We start from the raw sequence: 20,950 nt of genomic DNA on the forward strand, positions 1-20,950 counted from the left end.
ATGTTACTAGTCTAAGTTACTTCCCACTGTGACTAGCCTACGCCTTCTCCCTCGCCAGCGCGTGGGCGGTGGCTCGAAGCACGAGGAGAAACTTTTGCTTACAAGCGGTGGATGTGCAACAGTTCATTTGGTGTCAGATTGCCAGAAGTACTACTATAGTACCATCATTATTGTTCGACTTCCGGAAGAGGAGAAGAGCCAAGCGCAAGGTCACCTACTAACCTAGTACAGTAGTATACTATAGCCAAAGTTGGTCCACCTTTTTGGAGCATGGTTAATTAATATAGGCTGCTCTTGCAGCGGCACATCATTTAGAACAAGTACTCTCTTCGTAGGAACAAAGGAAGTGAAAAAAAAGTTGGAGTGGATGCTAGATTGCCAATTAATACATGATTACATAGGGAAAAAAAATCCTATAGCATTCCATCCTATGAATCAAATGACCAATATAGGAAAATTATGAGGGGGGTCTCTCCAACAGTGTTCCTCGGCTCGCACCTAGCATCATGATGGTCGAACTTGGAGTCATTCATCTGGTACACGTGGCATATCAGATCTGGACACAAGGTAACATACACCATCAAGGATAATGTTTTCCTCAAAGCCGAACTTACACGGTCAAGGGGGTAAGGGCAGACACGACCTCTCACTTCGTCCGCCATTTGAAGCGGCGCGCCGACCGAGGGCTAGCATACTCCAATATTAGGTTGGATCTATGTGATGTGGCAACTTCATATACTAACCGGATGCTGGCTATACTACTACGGTACTCACACTCCAAGAAGTGACTAGAAAACCATTCATAAGTTGAGTTTATGACATGCATTTGCAAATGTACCAGTCATTACATACAACAAGTCATCAACACACAACGACAACGAGGATACATGTTGGATTATAGAGTATTTCCAACAAAACATTCTACAAATACTAAAGTTTTCATCACACAACAAATAACAAGCAATGAAATGAACTTCAGCTCAACCAATCCTTGGCATTGGAAACGCTTTCTTTGAACCATAGGTGCTGTGGGAAGGGCCAGCTATTGTCAATATTGAGAGCAACATAGGACTGATCATCCAGGCTGAAGCGGCATATATCAGGACTAAGGTAGGGACCATGGCAATGTCTGAAGTATAAATATAGTTGCTTCTCATAAATGGTAGTAACGTTGTGTCAACAGCAGCTGGATCGCCTTTCACCATCATTCGATAGTTTTGTCCAAGGAAGAGTGAGTTTTTCCCAAGACTATCAATACTGGACCATGGAGAAAGTGTTGGCGCTAGCACACTAGTATCCATCCTGAATACCCTGCAATGGGTGTTGGAATAGGTATGGAGAGGGCAACCATGGGAGACAACACATGCTCCCTCAGTAGTAACAATATCAATGCACTGTATACAGACAAGAGGTGATCCATCTGAATTAGTTGCTAGGTGCCACTAAATATATATGTTCTTCTCGTCCTCATGCTCGTGATCATCACCATTGTCATCTCACCCTTGGTTATAATTTTTTTCAAGTATAGGTGGTGGAATGTTCACAGGACCTTGGAAACTCAAGAAGGTTAATTAGTAAAGGGAAACTTGCTAACCCGCATGCATGTGGATGAAACAATTATCATTACGGTGGAAGAGAAATGTACCGAAACCATAAGGATGCCATGCGAAAACAGTGCCACGAGTGGTGGCAGCAAACACAAGACTCTCGTATGCAATTGCATCACAATACTCATATGTGTATAGAAATTGATTTTTGAGCAATATCCATGGACGAGCCGTGGAAGCAGTAACGACGGCAACAAGCTTGTCGAAGATAGCAACAACTCCTAAGTTATTGTAATCCCAAGAGCGGTTGGGAACTCGACAAATTGCTATCTTTCGTAGACGAGAGTCACCATGATCCTATTCGAACGTACGTAGATCATCTGTGTTCTCAACCTCAGGGCACTCTGAGATTTTTGGAAGTGGAATCCGATGACGAGTGTACACATTCACAAGTTCCCACTCGTAGTTGTACCCAATATAAACAACGCAATCTCCATTTGTGCCAACCCTGGCCTTATCCTTAAGCGATGGCACCTTAACATCACACGTATCATTATCAAGCGGCATCAACTTGCACAAGGCGAGGCTTCCATTGTCCGCGCCCATGCAAACAGGCTTATAGCAAAGAAGATAAGGGAGATAAAACCACTCCTAGACCCTTGGGTTGTTTATAATGATGTTATTAGTTGAGTTGAGAATGGTCTTGAATAAACCTGCCATGCTAGCCGAGGTGATGACATCGCACCGATCAATGAGTTCCTTCACCAGGTCATCTTTCGGATCAGGGCAAGAATAACGGGGTTGTTTCCGGCTTGTTCCCTCCATGAAGAAGACGATCGAACAATGGCAGAAGGAAGGGTAAAGGCAAATGGAGGAGGGAGGAAGAGCGTACGACAGCAGTTCCAAATCGAGAGGGAAAGGTGAAGAGGCGGTGGACGGTTGCCATGATACACGAAGAGGCGCGCCGGCCTACATAGACGTCCATTCAGAAATTGTACAAAAGGACTCTCGTCGTCTCACTGACATGTTGGAATGGGACCACATGTCAATGAAACACGGTGTGTCATTTCTCGTGCAAAATGCGATCTGGCCGCGTTGGCCCGAACTGCCGCATTATTTCTCGACCCTATTTTTTAATGGTGTGCCGTTCAGTTTTGAAGCACGACTAACTGGTACTGTATGAAGAGAAAATATAAACTACTCTACCACTACTCCACCTCTAGTACTAGTAACATAGCAAGTAATATAACATATCCCAAGAAAAGTTTGCATATGCTGCATGTAGTTAATGAGGAGAGAGTTGTTTGGAGTAACATAATATGTTACTATAACATAACGCATCCCAAGGCAAAATGAGTCTACATCTTAATAACATACGGCTTGAACTGCCACACATATGTTACTCTCCACTATGAAGGTAGTAACATAGACTAGTAACTTATACATGTTACTAGTCTAAGTTACTTCCCACTGTGACTAGCCTACGCCTTCTCCCTCGCCAGCGCGTGGGCGGTGGCTCGAAGCACGAGGAGAAACTTTTGCTTACAAGCGGTGGATGTGCAACAGTTCATTTGGTGTCAGATTGCCAGAAGTACTACTATAGTACCATCATTATTGTTCGACTTCCGGAAGAGGAGAAGAGCCAAGCGCAAGGTCACCTACTAACCTAGTACAGTAGTATACTATAGTCAAAGTTGGTCCACCTTTTTGGAGCATGGTTAATTAATATAGGCTGCTCTTGCAGCGGCACATCATTTAGAACAAGTACTCTCTTCGTAGGAACAAAGGAAGTGAACACATGTCATTGTACAAAAGGACTCGCCGTCGTCTCATTGACTTGTTGGAACGGGACCACATGTCAACAAAACATGGTGTGTCATTTCCCGTGCAAAATGCGATCTAGCCGCGTTGGCTCGAAGTGCCGCATTATTTCTCGACTCTATTTTTTTAGTGGCGTGCCGTTCAGTTTTGAAGCATGACTAACTGGTACTGTATGAAAAGAAAATATAAACTACTCTACCACTACTCCACCTCTAGTCTCTACTCTTAATGGAGCAGTTGATAGTCCCCGCCGGTAATTTTCGTCCCACCAGAGACGGGTTTTTTTCGTCCGTTTTTTTTTTCGCTGTTTTTTTTCATCCCTCCCGCACCACCTCGTGGTTTTTTCCCCCTCGATCTAGATCTATTTGGTTGGTCGATCCTGAAGCACGCCGTCGCCGCCATCGCGTAGCCCTCTACCTCCCAATATCTTGCTCCTCTGCCAACATCAGTGATCGCCGCCGCCGCCTCCATTGCAGATCTCCAGGTCACCATGGGACCACGCCGCCCCCACCTGCGCGGAACCCGAGGGAATGGCGCTAGGAACCCAAGCTGCAGGGTAGGCAGCGAGGAGCGGCGCAACAAGGCCCTGCCGGCTGTGCTGTACGCCAGGAAAGGGGCGGGCGCACGGGGAGGGGCCGCGGTGCGTGCGAGGGTCGCCGAGGCCTCCGTGCCCGTGGTCGCAGCCGAGGGCCACGGTAGGCAGGAGCCCCCACCGCATCCGCTGTCGAGATCCCCGTCACGTGCTGCCAGGTGAGGTTGTTTTCCGGGGGCGCACAACACCCAGGAGCCCCCACAACGCCACCTGCGATGATCCCGCCGCCAGTGTCAGCCACGGCCATGTCCGACGCCCTCGGCCTCTTCATCATCGGGTCGCACTTTCTTTGCCTGTGTCAACCGTGTTACTGTGCCGGCGATCTCCTCCGACATGAAGTTTCTGGGCTGATTCAGGCCGCCCGAGGGGCCACAAGGACACGGGAAGTCGACCCCGTGCTCGGTTCCCTCTGCCGCTATAGTCTATCATCTTGGCCTAATTCTGCCGCCCTCCTCGATTCCGTTTACCCGCTGTCACGCCCTACTCCTACACCCACGGTCAGCCTAGCTCCACATCTCCCTCAAGTTTGTCATTGTGTAACCCCTCACAATTTGGTGTCTTCCCAGCCGTAGTTCCTCTGTGCCTGGCGCTGCAAACTCCCCGCTCAGCGGTCACGAGATCTCACTGGAAACAATTATACAGGGTGAGATGCAGAACTACCACCTAATTTGGGAACTGCATCATTAATTAGGTGCGGCTGTAGGTTTAGTCTGCGTTGCCCTCTAATTTTCTAGGTGTTCAGTACATAATTTGAATGTACGAATGGCTTAGCATCAACTTCATCCGCATTGCTCTGCTCCAATTGTTGCATTCCCCTAGCTAAATTAATTTGTCTGGTTGTCTCCATTGCCAAAAAAAAGTGGACTAAATTTTCTAGCGTTCATGTGTATTTGATTCTAATGTAGTGTTTAAGAATGAAATCACTTAAGTTTTGCACTCCAGTACCTATATAGTCAATGTACCTTCTAGAAGTATGGTGCATCTGAATTTAGTGGCATTTGCATCCATATGATAGATAATGTCTATGGAGTGGCTTACTCAACCAAGTATCATGGTTTTTGGTGAAAATATTAAGGTAAGGTTGTCCCTGCTTTCTTCTTGTTTGATGTACTGACTCCTGACTCCTGATGCATGAATGTTGTTTATTCTGATAAATAATGTTTGATTAGTTTGTGTATGCAACTCAGAGCTATGATAGATGAAATTGGATTGTTTCTGGAACTTCAAATGATTCTGAACATAAGTAATAACAAAATGGAACTATGTATGCTGGAAACGCAATAAAGTGCAGTTATGCATGTGTTTTGACATGCTTAGAGGTCACAACGTGCCTTGGACGCTTATCACAATCCTCAGCAAGATGACAAAAGTGCATAGGTGCTGGTGTATTTCTAATACTCATATCTCATAGGTGCTAATAACAATCTGGTGTATTTTTTTTTTGAGGGCACGAAGAAATAATATTGAAGTGTTGTAGGTTGAAAATATAATTGACGAAAAACACACAGGGAAAAAGGTCTTGCTAGAAATTGTTTATGATGCCGAATTCTCTCCCCTTGTAATTAGAAGCTTCTAGCCTTAGATTTGATGACTCACCTGATCACTATAATTTATCATTTCAACTACGACACAGGTAATTTTCGACACTCCCTTTTTGCCTCTGAACAAGTTTAATAATGACTTCGATGTTTAGAATATGCTCCTTATGTCTGTTATCGTTTCTTAAAACGACACATATATAAGACCCAACTATTTGATTGTTGTTTTGTTTAATCAGATCATTGGGGAAGATTCGATACCATGCTTCTTATTTCGGTTGACCATTTTCTAAAGTTGTTGAGCGACATTGTGTTCATATATAATGTACCAAATTATTAGTACTAGACGTCTATACATTCTACCTTCAATATTTTTCGGAACAAAGATTCATCTTCTTTGGTGCCGTTTCATGACATAAAAGAATTCATCAAACACATTTTTTCTCGAGTTTTTGTCGAGTATTGTATAACTGATGTTGCCCAGCCTATTCTTCTATGTTAATAGCTATCCAGTTATATCTATTCTTTTGTTTGCACTTCGTGAAAGATGTGTGGCCTACAATAGTGTGAGTGTTACCTCTCCTTCAAGCTAACTTCTTTTTTTCAGAAAGCCTTCTTGAAGATATGTAGCCATCAATATTTTACTACACCTTCTGTAGAGAAAGAAAGATAGGGATTGGACTGGTTGTTGTTGTTACTTTTGTCTGAGAGATATGGGACACACATGGAGAGATGGAACAGCCGGGGGGCTAGGATGCCTCTTGATCTGCAGGAGCTAAATTTGCTGCCGAAGTTACTCTGGTATCTAACTGACATGTAAAGGAGTCATGAACAGGTGAACCCATACTGAAAATGCCACATGTGTACAATATAAACTTCTGGATAAGCATGGATACAGAAATGAGCATTTATTCCCAATTGTTTGAGAAAGACTGTGGAGATTGATATCAAGTACGGAGTATGAAGGTTTCATGGCATGACTAAAGTCAATTACAACAGGTAATATGTTCCAAAAAAATACAACAGGTAATTTGCTTATGGTCTTGCTAATCGAGAAAATTTTCATTTTCTTTGTCGAGGAACTTGTTTTTAGCTGTTTTGTAGCAGTAATTGATTCTTCTTCATTGTTCTGCATTATAATAAATAATGTTGGGGTTATAAGTTTTTTTGTTTCTTTTCTTAAGAAAAGAACCAGTTCCACTGACTTTGATAGGTTCAGTTATTTAATTTGTCTTGCTTGCTACTTGAAAATCTGTCCACCACTAATAGTGGTTTCCCTCTCCAGATTATAACCCAGGAACACAGGAAACCCCTGGACTTTCCAAAACTAGGCAAATCACCCCCTGTCACTGATTATGGTGGTTTTTGCGAGCAGTTTTGCCTACGTGACAAGTTTCCGGTTAAGGAAATTGGATTTGATTGCCACGCTGGACCCTCTTGATCCTAGCGTCGAACAGAGCCTGGGGTAGGGGGCGTCACGGCGGCTGGTTGACAAGCTGGTTAGTTCTCGTACGTCCCGGTCGCTGCTGTTTTTTAGGTCTGTGGTAAAGCGTTGTGAAGATTGGGGCTGGGGTTTGGGGCGGTGGACATAGGGCTTTGGGGTGGCATTGATCTTTGATTGTTGTAGCCCTTCGATTTGGGTAGTTCCTGTTGATTTGGAGCGGCAGATAGAGGGGTTTGGGGCAAATGAAAATCCTTAATCAATCTTACATGATCTGCGGGAGGTTATTTTTAGACCATGCAGTAGAGGAACTGCATGTCAATTCATTAAGATAGACAAACAAGTCTGAAAAAACGCTGCCAAGAATGGCCAAGCACCCAATGCATGATAGGACTGAAGAAACTGAAACTGTACAATGTTGTACCATGGGGCTTATATGTCAGTTAAATTACTCTTGGTAGTGAAAGGAAACAGGGAACATAAGCTATCAAGCACGTTGTATGTTGTATGAGAGATATACAGGGAATAGGGAACAAAGAGATGTTTGAGGCACTCTGTTTTTTTGGTAGCTTGATCGGCGCTTTGTGGGAGGCAGAGCAGGTAAGTCCCGAGCTCTCAATGGCTCAAGGTGATTGGCACTTACGTATCATAGTCGATCTTTTTGGAAGATTGGGGATGGGGTGGAGAGGCGTAGGGAGGTTTGGGCTGGGTTATAGTGAGTTGCAGGTTTCAGGTTATTTGCACTACTAGCTGGGTCAAAATCTCCATGGCTTGCATTTATGATCAGCAACATGTACTTTGTATTTGATCAATAAACATAGATATTCATGGGGTCGTGGAGTAGGAATGTAGCTAGGATGAAAATACAACTCACACGTACCAGTGTAGTAGTACATCAAACTTTCTTTTAATAGCATACGTGTGTGATCACTCAAATATAATAACACTGTTTCATGAGTTCAGAAATTTGAAAAAATTCAGAAGCAAATCATAATATGTGCGGCCAGAAATATGTGGTTTTTATGCTTGTTTGTAGATTGCTGTCGAGTTCATCAATTTAGGGGTTAGACTATTGAAATGATCTATATCCAGAAGGCATATATGTGTGTGTGTGATGTTGTGGGTCTGATTGCACATGGATTAAATCTTACATATGTGCAAACTGCAAAGGACTTGTATATGTGTTTATTTTGCAGATATGACACCACTCAATTACCTATCTGTTCGGTTTCATTTCCGAGGTGAATTGCATCATGATGAAAGTGAATGGAAGTATTTGAATGGAAGGTCAGGAATGTCCACAATTGAGTGTGACAAAATGTGTCTACAATAGTTGAAGAAACACCTTGCAGATCATGTTTCCTATTCTGATGAAGTACTAAATGTGACAACTTTGTACTGGAAGTTTCCTTTAAAGGGCACAGGTGCTCTTGTTGTTATGAATGACGAAGAATCTAAACAAGAGCAGCTACAAGGAGAAAAGGCCAATCAAGCAAGAACAGAGGTGCCCCTTTCTCTCTTCTTTTACTTGCATTTTTTCCTGATATGTGCAAAATGTGCTAACATTTACTGCTTTTCAACATAGCAAGTTCCTGTTCCATGAAGACGACAAAGTTCAGCTCCTGGTCCATCAACAAAGCAAGCACCTACAACATCTAAGCCACCAAATAGGAAGAAGAAGGCCTCAACTTCTCAAAATAATCCTGACACTGCACCTTTCTATGAGAGAGCAAAGAACAGAAGGAAAGCACATACACAATCATCTTAACCTCCTTCCATGGCATCTTCTTATCAATTAGCATCAGGGTCGATATCTCAGCCAATGCCAAACCAGTCAGGATTCTCATGGTTGTTATATGGCAATAAATGAACTTGTAGTTACATATAGTGAAACAGAACTGAACTTGTAGTTCATGGTTGATTGTTTTGCATGCTCTGGTTCATGCTTTATTATTATGTAAAACTACTACTGGTAGCACTTGTTCCCTATTATGTGTCACATGCACTGTTCGATGATGTGGGTGTGATATGGGCATGACTGGTTCTTATGTGATTTCCCTGTTGTGTTTACAAAGAAAGTGTTATTTTAAATTTAAGCTGAAATTGTGCAGTTAATTGTGGGCACGTCTTATTTCTTAATTTTGATAATGTCAGTTTGCAACAATGATGCTGAATGTAAATAAAATGCTGCCAATTTTCAACCATGGTAGTTGTAATAACAGAGTATTGTCAGTTCAGAAAAGCTTTCATTCATGTCAGCTATCAAAGATTGCATTCAGATTACATATATGTGTCCATAGGCAGCAGGTTGCGGACTCAGACTTACATCGACTTAAAAAATTGCTTTCTCTCAATTCTCTCTTCTCAACTAAACAGAGACAACCATACCAGCAAGAAAAGCTAACACTTTGTACACATACAAATTCTCAACTAAACTGAATTCTCTTTTCTAGAGCATCAGTACATGCCTACAAAGAGTATAATGTACACCATTTGGGCCCCTGGGATTATTCCCTGTGTTGTTTTCCTGCTAGTACTAATGCTGTGAGCATGCTTCAGTTTCGGGCTGTGCCAAATCGTGCTCTTGAGTAGTTCTCGCAGCAGCTTCGTCCTCTCATTCCTCTGGTCCATGAACATATGTTGCAGCAAAAAAGGGCATGTACTTCAGAAATAACATAAAGTACAGTACATATGCATATGCACTGTCCCAAATTAATACACATGATGTACATCGAACAAGACTCGAAGATGAGCTTGTGCCACTGTTACACTGAGCCATGACGAGGTGGTCCATGTCCATGGCGCCAGTGGAGCTTCATGGGGGCCAACCTAGGCGGTGGCCCCCCAAGCCCAAGAAAAATTCACCTAATACATGTTAGTTTTTGTGCTGGATGTTCAGTAAAAACAGGCTAAACCTCATAGTTTTGCCCCTCCTTAGCCCATTGCCCCTCCAAAGATTAGGCCCAAGCTCCGCCACTGCATGGCGCCACTGTTACACTCGAAGACGAGCTTGCGCCGCTGTTACACTGAGACACTATTGGAGGAGGAGAGGAACTAGGGAGGTGGGGCGCCCATGGCGACAAACAGGGGAGGAGAGGAACTAGAGAACAAGGACGGACAAGCTTCAGCTAGCATCCATGGCGACAAACAGGGGAGGAGGCAGAGAGGAACAAGGGGAGGAGGCAGAGACGAACAAGGGAGGATGCAGTGGAACTTTATTCCATCTTTAGAGAGTCACCGCCATCTCACCTTGCCGAGTAGGACACAAACCCTAACAAAACTTGAAGAAGCATCTAATATCGGAGCCATCCCGCCGACAAGGGCCGGGCTCCACCGCGCCCCCATGGCCCTAAGGCCACCGGAGACGAGACGGATCAACGGCGGCGCAAGCGAGAGGCAGAGGAACCCTAAACTTTTATAGGGAGGAGGCACATGAGATGTCATATACTTTTATGTTGCTAAAACCATAGCTTTTGAAGTTGTAGATCAGTAGAAGACTCCTTGCAAAAGGTTGATTATTTACTCTCATTCACTTTACAATTTCTATCATAAGAAACACGTTTCGCATTTTAGTTTGACCCCCTACAAAATATTGTAGGGTGAATAAGTGCTTGTATAAGTTCCAAAAAATATGTGGCACAATCACTGAAATTGTGGTGTTATGAGATAGAATATTTCAAAAGCGCATCAATTAAGAATTACACATATTTATACCTCCAACAGGGAAGCATGTATTATATCTTTGCTACTCATTGTTTCCTATCGATGATCTAAAATAGTACTTTAAAAGCTTCCTGCAAAAATATTAGAAGTAAAATATTTACAAGGATTATTGTATGCAATTTACATGGGGCTATCTAATATTGGATATCCATGCATCCAATTATTTGTATTTATTTGGTCTACCTCTATGGATACCATGATCATTATAGGTCTTTAAAAATAGTGCATGTGTACTACAAATTTTAAGAAGCCCGTGGCAACGCACGGGCATTCTACTAGTACTAGTAACATAGCAAGTAATATAACATATCCCAAGAAAAGTTTGCTTATGCTGCATGTAATTAATGAGGAGAGAGTTGTTTGGAGTAACATAATATGTTACTGTAACATAACGCATCCCAAGGCAAAATGAGTCTACATCTTAATAAACTATGGCTTGCATGATACTGCCACACATATGTTACTCTCCACTATAAAGATAGTAACATAGACTAGTAACTTATACATGTTACTAGTCTAAGTTACTTCCCACTGTGACCAGCCTATGCCTTCTCCCTCGCCAACGTGTGTGCGGTGGCTCGCAGCACGAGGAGAAACTTTTGCTTATAAGCGGTGGATGTGCAGCAATTCATTTGGTGTCAGATTGCCAGAAGTACTACTATAGTACCATCATTATTGTTCGACTTCCGGAAGAGAAGAGCCAAGCGCAAGGTCACCTACCAACCTAGTACAGTAGTATACTATAGCCAAAGCTGGTCCACCTTTTTAGAGCATGGTTAATTAATATAGGCGGCTCTTGCAGCGGCACATCATTTAGAGCAAGTATTCTCTTCGTAGGAACAAAGGAAGTGAAAAAAAAGTTGGAGTGAATGCTAGATTGCCAATTAAAACATGATTACATAGGAAAAAAATCCTATAGCATTCTATCCTATGAATCAAACGACACCTTCACTTCCTAAGCCAGCAATCTCATTTGTGATGAGAGCAAGCCTAGAGTACATTTCAGCGACACCTTCACCATCCTTCATTTTGAACTTGTCAAGTTGACTTTGAAGCACATCCAACTTGGATTCCATGACGGAGTCGGTACCTTCGTGCATATCAATCAAAGTATCCCAAATTTCCTTTGCATTCTCAAGACGGCTGATTTTGTTGAATTCTTCGGGGCATGATCCGTTGAAGAGGATATTGCAAGCTTGAGCATTGTATTGCAGCATCTTTAATTCTTCCGTGGTAGCTTCACGGTTTGGTTCTCTCCCATCGAAGAATTCACCTTGCAAACCAATACACACAATAGCCCAAACGACGGGGTTATGTTCAAGAATATGCATTTTCATTTATGTTTCCAACTAGCAAAAATTGTACCATCAAAGTAAGGACCTCTACGGTGGTAACTTCCCTCGCTAGACGCCACACTATCCTAGGTTATGAAACCAAGGCTATGATCACCAAACCTATGGAAATCAAGGCAAATGGAGACCAAAGCTCTGATACCACTTGTAGGATCAAAAGTATGTCTGGGGGAGGGGGGGGGTGATTAGACTACTTGACCAAATAAAAACTTAACTTTTTCCCAATTTTAGTTCTTGGTAGATTTTAGTAACTTAGCACAAGTCAAGTAATCTTTACACAATTCAAGCAAGCATGCAAAGAGTATATGAGCAACAGAAAGTAAAGCATGCAACTTGCAAGAAAGTAAATGGGAGGAGTTTGGACGGAGCAAACGCAATGTTGACACGGAGATTTTTGGCGTGGTTCCGATAGGTGGTGCTATCGTACATCCACGTTGATGGAGACTTCAACCCATGAAGCATAACAATTGCGCGAGTCCACGGAGGGCTCCACCCACGAAGGGTCCACGAAGTAGTAACCTTGTCTATCCCACCATGGCCATCGCCCACGAAGGACTTGCCTCACTAGGGTAGATCTTCATGATGTAGGCGGTCTCCTTGTGCTTACAAACTCCTTGCTTCAACTCCACAATCTTGACAGAGGCTCCCAAGTGACACCTAATCAATCTAGGAGCCACCAGTCTCCAAAAAGTAATAGATAGTGTGTTGATGATGAACTCCTTGCTCTTGTGCTTCAAATGATAATCTCCCCAAGACTCAACTCTCTCTCACAGATTTGGCTATGGTGGAAAGATGATTTGAGTGGAAAGCAACTTGGGGAAGGCTAGAGATCAAGATTCTTATGGTTGGATTGGAATATCTTGGTCTCAACACATGAGTAGGTGGTTCTCTCTCAGAAAATGAATGCTGGAAGTGGAGGCACATTCTGATGACTCTCCTCACGAATGAAGAATGGGTGGAAGGGGTATATATAGCCTCCACACAAAATCTAACTGTTACACATAGATTCCCAAACTCGGTGAGACCGAATGGTGAAACTCGGTCAGACCGATTCAGGTCAAAATATGAACGTTAGGATTTTCGGTGGGACCAACACAGTCATCTCAGTGGGAACGATATGCTAGGGTTAGGGCATAACGTAATCTCGGTGTGACCGACCGCATAAACTTGGTGGGACCGATTTCAGCAAAAAGCACATAGAGAGTTGGTCAGGAAAGCTCGGTAGGACCAATCCGCTCACTTCAGTGGGACCGAAGTGTTACGAAGAGGAAACAGTGAATTTGCATTGCAGACTCGGCGGGACCGATTCTCTCATTTCGGTGGGACCGAAACGTTACAAAAAGGAACCAGTGAGTTTGCAATCCCATCTCGGTGAGACCGAAGTGACTAGGGTTTGTGGCAGTGGCTATGTCAAATGAAACTCGATGGCCACAGAAAGATGAAATCGGTGGGACCGAATTTGACTTTTAGGTTTAGGACATATGTGGAAATGAGAAAGTGGTTGAGGGTTTTGGAGCATATCACTAAGCATTTTGAGCAAGTAATCCATTAAGCAACACATCATCCCCTTTTAATAGTATTGGCTTTCCTATGTACTCAATGTAATCTTGGATCACTTAAATGAAAAATGTAGAGTCTTTAGCTTGTTGCCAATATGTTTCCTTAGCATTTTTAGGGGGTCGACATCTCTAGTCCATGCCATGCCAATCATTGAACTTTCTGAAATGATCATCTTGAAAGAGAATTAGTTCAATGAACTATATGTTGGTTAAGAATTACCAAAATCACCCAGGGATTAGTTGCACTTTCAGAAAGAGAAACCTGCGTGGAATGCGAGAAACCCACTCCGGCAACACACATCCGTTCAGGAGCAGTACGTCGGCCAAGCTCCTCCTTCCATCATTTCTCCACTCTTTCGGCGGCATCCGACAAGCAGGAAGAGTAGTTCTCCGACATAATAGCCGTCTGGGTGGCCCGCCGAGCCCGACAGTTATGAGCGAGGCAGCTCGCTGCTCCACCTACCTCGCCTAGCACGTCGGAGGCAGTTGCCGCACTAAGCCAGCGCGTGGTTCTGCAGCTGGTTGCTCCAATACAGCTCGACGAAGAGTGCCAACTTGCTCCACGCCGGCTTATCGGTGAGCACGGCAGCACAGGCATTGTCGCTGCCCTCGATGCCGCCGTGTTGTACGGCGCCTTCAGTGCCTGCGACTGCGCCATCCGCCGATGGCGCGCGCGTAGCCGCACCATGAAGGTAGAGAAAGAAGCTTTTGCGGATGTCGATTTTAGTGGAACCTGCTGTCAGCTAACCTCACGGTGCTCCAGGTATTTCTACATTCGTAACTAGGTACTCCCTCTGTTTCTTTTTAGTTTGCATATAAGATTTGGTCAAAGTCAAACTTTGTTAAGTTTGACTAGCTTTGTAGGAAAATATATCAACATTCACACTATGGAATCAATACTACTAGATGTATGATGAAATTAATTTTCATATCATATAGCTTTCGTATTGTAGATGTTGATATTTTTTTCTACAAAGTTAGTCAAACTTTACAAAGCTTGAATTTGACCAAATCTTATGCAGACTAAAAATAAACAAAGGGAGTTGAATGACTAACGCAAGATGAAATAAGCTTATTCATACACTGGCTTATGTTTGTAGTGTGGAACGAGCCTGTCATGTGTGGAGGAGCAAACAAGCACTGCAGTCGTGCCGTCAACGCAAGATAAAAGGGTCCAAGTCATTGATGGCCTGGCCGGCGAGTAGGAGTCGTGCAAACGGTGGTGCATTATTTTGGTGGAACTGCACAAAAAAGATATTGGGCTTAGTCGGACAAATTTTCTACAGCCACGGGGAAGGACTTGCGCTCATCGATTGGATAGAATTTCCTCCGTGCCATCATAGGAGATCCCAAGGTAGAAATCAACTAACCACCTATAAAGTTATGCATAGACTTCCTCACGTAGGTCAGTACCCCCTTCGTCCAGATGATCATGTTTTGTCATGCCGAGATATTGATATCTGTGACTGTTTTGCGGCACCGTCTAAGTACAGCGCTTCCCTATCTTTTCACATTCAGGACAATGAAGATGATTTCGGAACTGTACAAAATGTCCTGATGTTGAGTGATCTCTATTGCCTCCTCTGTTTGCTGCAATGTGTCATCGTAAATTGCAAGATGAGCCAACATGCTCAAAGTGCATGCAACATTGAGCAAAAAGAAGCATGCCCAGGAAATTAATGCGTGCGTAGGGAGGCCCTTTACTCAGAGAAGCATCGATCATTTTTTCTTTATTTCTACACGTTCTCACAACTTTGTCTTGGTTATAGTATTGTGAATCATTTAGATGTGTAAACATGCTGAACTTAAGTGCTTGTGAATGTTAGCTAGTATGCATACTGTATCTTGTGAAGCTTAGTTTGAATGTTAGTGTGTCAACCTTTACAATCTATGTATATTGTGGGCATGTTATTTGACCCCTCATTTTGCCGCACTATGACCAGTGTGAGTGTCTGCATGCAGTATACCATCCTCTAATTTGGTGGATGCCAAGCCGGCCCAAAAGGAGCAATAACTTTTTTAAGTTGAAAAATGTTATAGATGAGGAGCCATAATTAAGATAGAGTCGTCTCTTTTTTTCTTTCGAATGGGCAATAAGCTGGAGAGTGTCTCTAATGGGCTGCCTCTAGTGTTAGGGGCCTCCAGTACGAAACACGGGCAGCCGACTAGGCCGATACAAAACCCTATCCATCTTAAAGGCCATTTGCTTTTTTGCGAGCAAAAACCCATATTTCTTAAAGAGGGGGCGATCCCAGAAAAACCCTCCGTCCTCCCCGCTTCCACTTCTACTGCAGCTCGCCGGACTCTCCCGCTTCTGTCGCCCCCCAATTCCCCCTGCACCCTATCTTCCTCACTCATACAGAAAAGCCCCGCTCACCTTCTTCCTCACTCATACAGAAAACGCCTGCTCCTTGATACGTCCATTTTGCATCATGCTTTTATATCAATATTTATTGCAATATGGGCTGTTAGTACACATTATGTCACAATACTTATGCCTTTTCTATCTTATTCTACAAGGTTTACATGAAGAGGGGGAGTGCCGGCAGCTAGAATTCTTGGCTGGAAAAGGAGCAAATATTAGAGACCTATTCTGCACACAGCTCCAAAAGTCCTGAAACTTCAAGAAAGTCAGTTTTGGAATATAATAAAAATATTGGGCGAAGAAAGCACCAGAGGGGGGCCACACACTGTCCACGAGGGTGGGGGCGCGCCCTACCCCGCTGGGCGCACCCCCATGCCTCGTGGGCCACCTGGAAGCCCCTCGATGCCCATCTTCTGGTATAAGGTGTCTTTTGCCCTGGAAAAAATCATAAGGAAGCTTTCGGGACGAAGCGCCACCATCTCGAGGCGGAACCTGGGCGGAACCAATCTAGCGCTCCGACGGAGCTGTTATGCCGGGCAAACATCCCTCCGGGAAGGGGAAACTGCCACCATCGTCATCATCATCGATCCTCTCATCAAGAGGGGGTCAATCTCCATCAACATCTTCACCAGCACCATCTCCTCACAAACCCTAGTTCATCTCTTGTATCCGATCTTTGTCTCAAAACCACAGATTGGTACCTGTGGGTTACTAGTAGTGTTGATTACTGCTTGTACTTGATGCTAGTTGGTTTATTCGGTGGAAGATCATATGTTCAGATCCTTAATGCATATTAATACCCCTCTAATTATGAACATGAATATGATTTATGAGTAGTTACATTTGTTCCTGAGGACATGGGAGAAGTCTTGTTATAAGTAGTCATGTGAATTTGGTATTCGTTCGATATTTTGATGAGATGTATGTTGTCTTTCCTCTAGTGGTGTTATGTGAACATCGACTACATGGAATTTCACCATTATTTGGGCCTACGGGAATGCATTGGGAAGTAATAAGTAGATGATGGGTTGCTAGAGTGACAGAAGCTTAAACCCTAGTTTATGTGTTGCTTCGTAAGGGGCTGATTTGGATCCATATGTTTCATGCTCTTGATAGGTTTACCTTAATTCTTCTTTCGTAGTTGCGGATGCTTGCGAGAGGGGTTAATCATAAGTGGGATACTTTTCCAAGGAAGGGAAGTACCCAAGCACCGGTCCACCCACATATCAAATTATCAAAGTAACAAACGCGAATCATATGAGCATGATGAAAACTAGCTTGACGATAATTCCCATGTGTCCTCGGGAGCGATTTCCTTTATATAAGAGTTTGCCCAGACTTGTCCTTTGCTACAAAAGGATTGGGCCACCTTGCTGCACCTTGTTTACTTTTGTTACTTGTTACCCGTTATGAATTACCTTATCACAAAACTATCTGTTACCGACAATTTCAGTGCTTGCAGAGAATACCTTACTGGAAGTTGCTTGTCATTTCCTTCTGCTCCTCGTTGGGTTCGACACTCTTACTTATCGAAAGGACTAAGATAGATCCCCTATACTTGTGGGTCATCAAGACTCTTTTCTGGCATCGTTGCCGGGGAGTGAAGCGCCTTTGGTATGTGGAATTTGGTAAGGAAACATTTATATAGCATCCTGAAATTTACTGTCACTTGTTACTATGGAAAATAATCCTTTGAGGGGCTTGTTCGGGGTATCTTCACCTCGACCAGTAGAGCAAAGAGTTGCTCCTCAACCTACTGAACCTACTGAAAATGTTTACTTTGAAATTCCTTCGGGTATGGTAGAGAAACTACTAGCTAATCCTTTTACAGGGGATGGAACATTACATCCCGATATGTACCTAATCTATGTGGATGAAGTTTGTGGATTATTTAAGCTTGCAGGTATGCCCAAGGATGTTATCAAGAATAAGGTCTTCCCTTTATCTTTGAAGGGAAAGGCATTGACATGGTTTAGGCTATGTGATGATATTGGATCATGGGAGTACAACCGATTGAAATTGGAATTTCATCAGAAGTTTTATCCTATGCATCTGGTTCATCGTGATCATAATTATATATATAATTTTTGGCCTCGCGAAGGAGAAAGTATCGCTCAATCTTGGGGGAGGCTTAAGTCAATGTTATATTCATGCCACAATCATGAGCAATCAAGAGAAATTATTATTCAAAAAAATTATGCTCGACTTTCTCTCAATAATCACTCCATGCTCGATACTTCTTGTACTGGTTCTTTTATGATGAAGACTATTGAATTCAGATGTGATTTATTGGAAAGAATTAAACGCAACTCTGAATTTGGGAACTCGGGAAGGTAAGGAGTCAGGTATAAGACCTAAGTTTGATTGTGTTAAATCTTCTATGGATACCGATGCTTTTCGTGAATTTAGCACTAAATATGGACTTGACTCTGAGATAGTAGCTTCTTTCTGTGAATCATTTGCTACTCATGTTGATCTCCCTAAGGAGAAGTGGTTTAAATATCATCCTCCCATTGAAGTAAAAGTAGTAGAACCTATTAAAGTTGAAGAAAAGACTATCATTTATAATGTTGATCCTATTGTTCCTACCGCTTATATTGAGAAACCGCCTTTCCCTATTAGAATAAAGGATCATGCTAAAACTTCAACTGTGGTTCATAAGAGTAATGCTAGGACACCTACACCCCCTGAGAAAATTAAAGTTGAACCTAGTATTGATATGGTTAAAGATCTCTTGGTCGATAATATTGATGGGCATGTGATATACTTCTGTGATGAAGCTGCTAGAATTGCTAGACCCGATACTAAAAATAAACATAGACCTGTTGTTGGCATGCCTGTTCTTTCTGTTAAAATAGGAGGTCATTGTTATCATGTCTTATGTGATATGGGTGCTAGTGTGAGTGCAATACCTCATTCCTTATACAAAGAAATTATGCATGATATCGTACCCATTGAAATAGAAGGTATTGATGTTACTATTAAGCTTGCCAATAGAGATAGTATTTAACCAATTGGATTGTTAGAGATGTTGAAGTCTTGTGTGAGAAATTTAAATATCCTACTGATTTTCTTGTTCTTGGTTCTCCACAAGATGACTTTTGTCCCATTATATTTGGTAGACCCTTCTTGAATACTGTTAATGCTAAGATAGACTGCAAATAGGACATTGTTGCTGTTGGTTTAGGGGACATGTCTCATGATTTTGATTTTGCTACATTTCGTATGATGGATTTCGGGATCCGGCAACCCTTGAGAGGTTTGAACTCTAGGGTGCGTGCGGAGATCTCAACCTGTCTAGCCTGCCTACTCGTGATCCTCCCTAGCCTAGCGCGTCAAGCTCACAGAGACACAATGACACAAAGATTTATACTAGTTCGGGCCACTTTTGTGGTGTAATACCCTAATCTAGTGTGGTGTGGTGGATTGCCTCGAGGGGCTATGGATGAACTAGTACAAGGGATGAACAGGCCTCAGGAGGTGAGGTGTTCTTGAACTGGTGCGTGTTCTACTTGCTCTGATTCGATCCCTTTCTATGGTGGGGGCTAAGTCCTATATATAGTGGCATTGGTCCTCTTCCCAAATATGACCGGGAAGGGATTCCACAACGGCGGGATTTGAAAGGGGATAGGTAGTACAGTCTATCCTGACAAAAGTAGTCTTCGCCTACGAAAAGCCTCTGGTCGTGACGCTGCGATGGGCTCGGTAATGACCTCCGTCCTTCCGTCCTGGTGGTCTTTGTCTTATTGCACCAGAATGGAAACCTTTGGTTGATTCCTCGGGACTCCGCGCCTGTGGCTTGCCTCCCTTGCACCAAGGAGGAAACCTGCGCTCTGCACCGGCCTGACTCCCGCCTAGCCTTGGTCGTCACGGCTCACGTCAGCTGAGCCTCATGAGGTAGCTGCATAGATCTCTCTGCCCCTCAGGAGCCCTCCTGAGGAGGCCAACTCCTTCGGGGGTCTTGGCGTCGTTCGCCTCGCGAGGGTCTCGTGGTGTTAATGTTGAAGTTGGGCTGTACCAGGCCGTCAATGGAGCCACGTGGTGGGCCGCAGGCAGGCAGGACTGGATACCCCCAAGTCCAGGACACTGATAGTAGCCCACGGGCCCAAGGCACGCTCGGACTTGGCTTCCAGGCGAAGCCAAAGGGCAAGTACGGAGCGTCGCGGGCCCCAACTGCCTGCGGCCTTGATGATGCCTCACGATTGATTGGACGAGGGCGACTCCGTTTCCCCACGCTGCCTTGGCAACTGCTCGACTAGGCAACTGCATGCTGCATGCAGAAAGGATCATCATTACTAGAAATCATGGGAGGCCGACGATTTACCTTCTCCCGGCTATAAATGTGTGAGTGGGTGGAGCCCCGGCCCATTTCTCTTTCGTCTCGCTCCTGCTTGCTTCTCCTCCTCTTCACCTCGCTCCCATTGCGCCGATCAGGAGGTTCTCTGCGGCAGAGAATGGGGAGGCTCCTAGGGAGGGGCCGAACCCTCTCCCGCCGAAGAAGCGACTCCACCTCCATGACGATGCTGGCGCGGGGCAAGAGGTGGCCAGGCCTTGGCAATCGAGGCCTCCACCTGGCTTCCCTCTCCCCTTATATGCTCGTGCTCAAGGTGAAGGAGTGCGCCGCCGAGCGGCGCCTCACGAAGATGGTAGGGCTTCCATTGCCTTGCCGGCCGCACCACGGACCCATGTTGAGGATAGCTCACACGAGTTCGTGGTGTGGGCGGCGATGCCTCCCGATACTTGGATCCGCTTCCCGTGGTTCTTCGCCAGCGAGCTGCCTCCGAGGGGACTATTGGAGTTGTGGCTGCAACACGCAGGGTGCAGAAGCCTAGCCACCAGAGCTGAGGTCAAGGTGGTGCCGTCTGGGGACGTCTTCCTGACGCGAGGATGGGGCGAGGTCGCCCGGGCTTGCCGAGCGGAGGGAGCCCTGGCGATCCACTTTGAGTACGACGGCGCGGCCACCTTGCTCTTCAAGGTCTTCAACAAGCGGGGCGAGTGGCTGGAGTGCTTCC

At 44.2% G+C, this 20,950-nt stretch overlaps 1 long non-coding RNA gene across 4 annotated transcripts; it reads left to right on the forward strand.

Annotated features, from left to right (window-relative positions):
- Positions 1-3,735: 3,735 nt before the first annotated feature.
- On the forward strand, positions 3,736-9,007 carry LOC119320349. 4 transcript variants are annotated; one of them, XR_005154939.1, is made up of 3 exons: positions 3,736-6,524; positions 6,784-8,443; positions 8,525-9,007. It is a non-coding gene; the product is annotated as an uncharacterized LOC119320349 (long non-coding RNA). The 4 variants fall into 4 exon arrangements; XR_005154940.1 differs by having other exon boundaries at positions 3,736-6,497; XR_005154938.1 differs by having other exon boundaries at positions 3,738-6,997; positions 8,136-8,443.
- Positions 9,008-20,950: the final 11,943 nt, after the last annotated feature.

Source organism: Triticum dicoccoides, chromosome 6B, assembly GCF_002162155.2.
Source record: "Triticum dicoccoides isolate Atlit2015 ecotype Zavitan chromosome 6B, WEW_v2.0, whole genome shotgun sequence".
In the NCBI taxonomy this organism is placed as follows: domain Eukaryota; kingdom Viridiplantae; phylum Streptophyta; class Magnoliopsida; order Poales; family Poaceae; genus Triticum; species Triticum dicoccoides.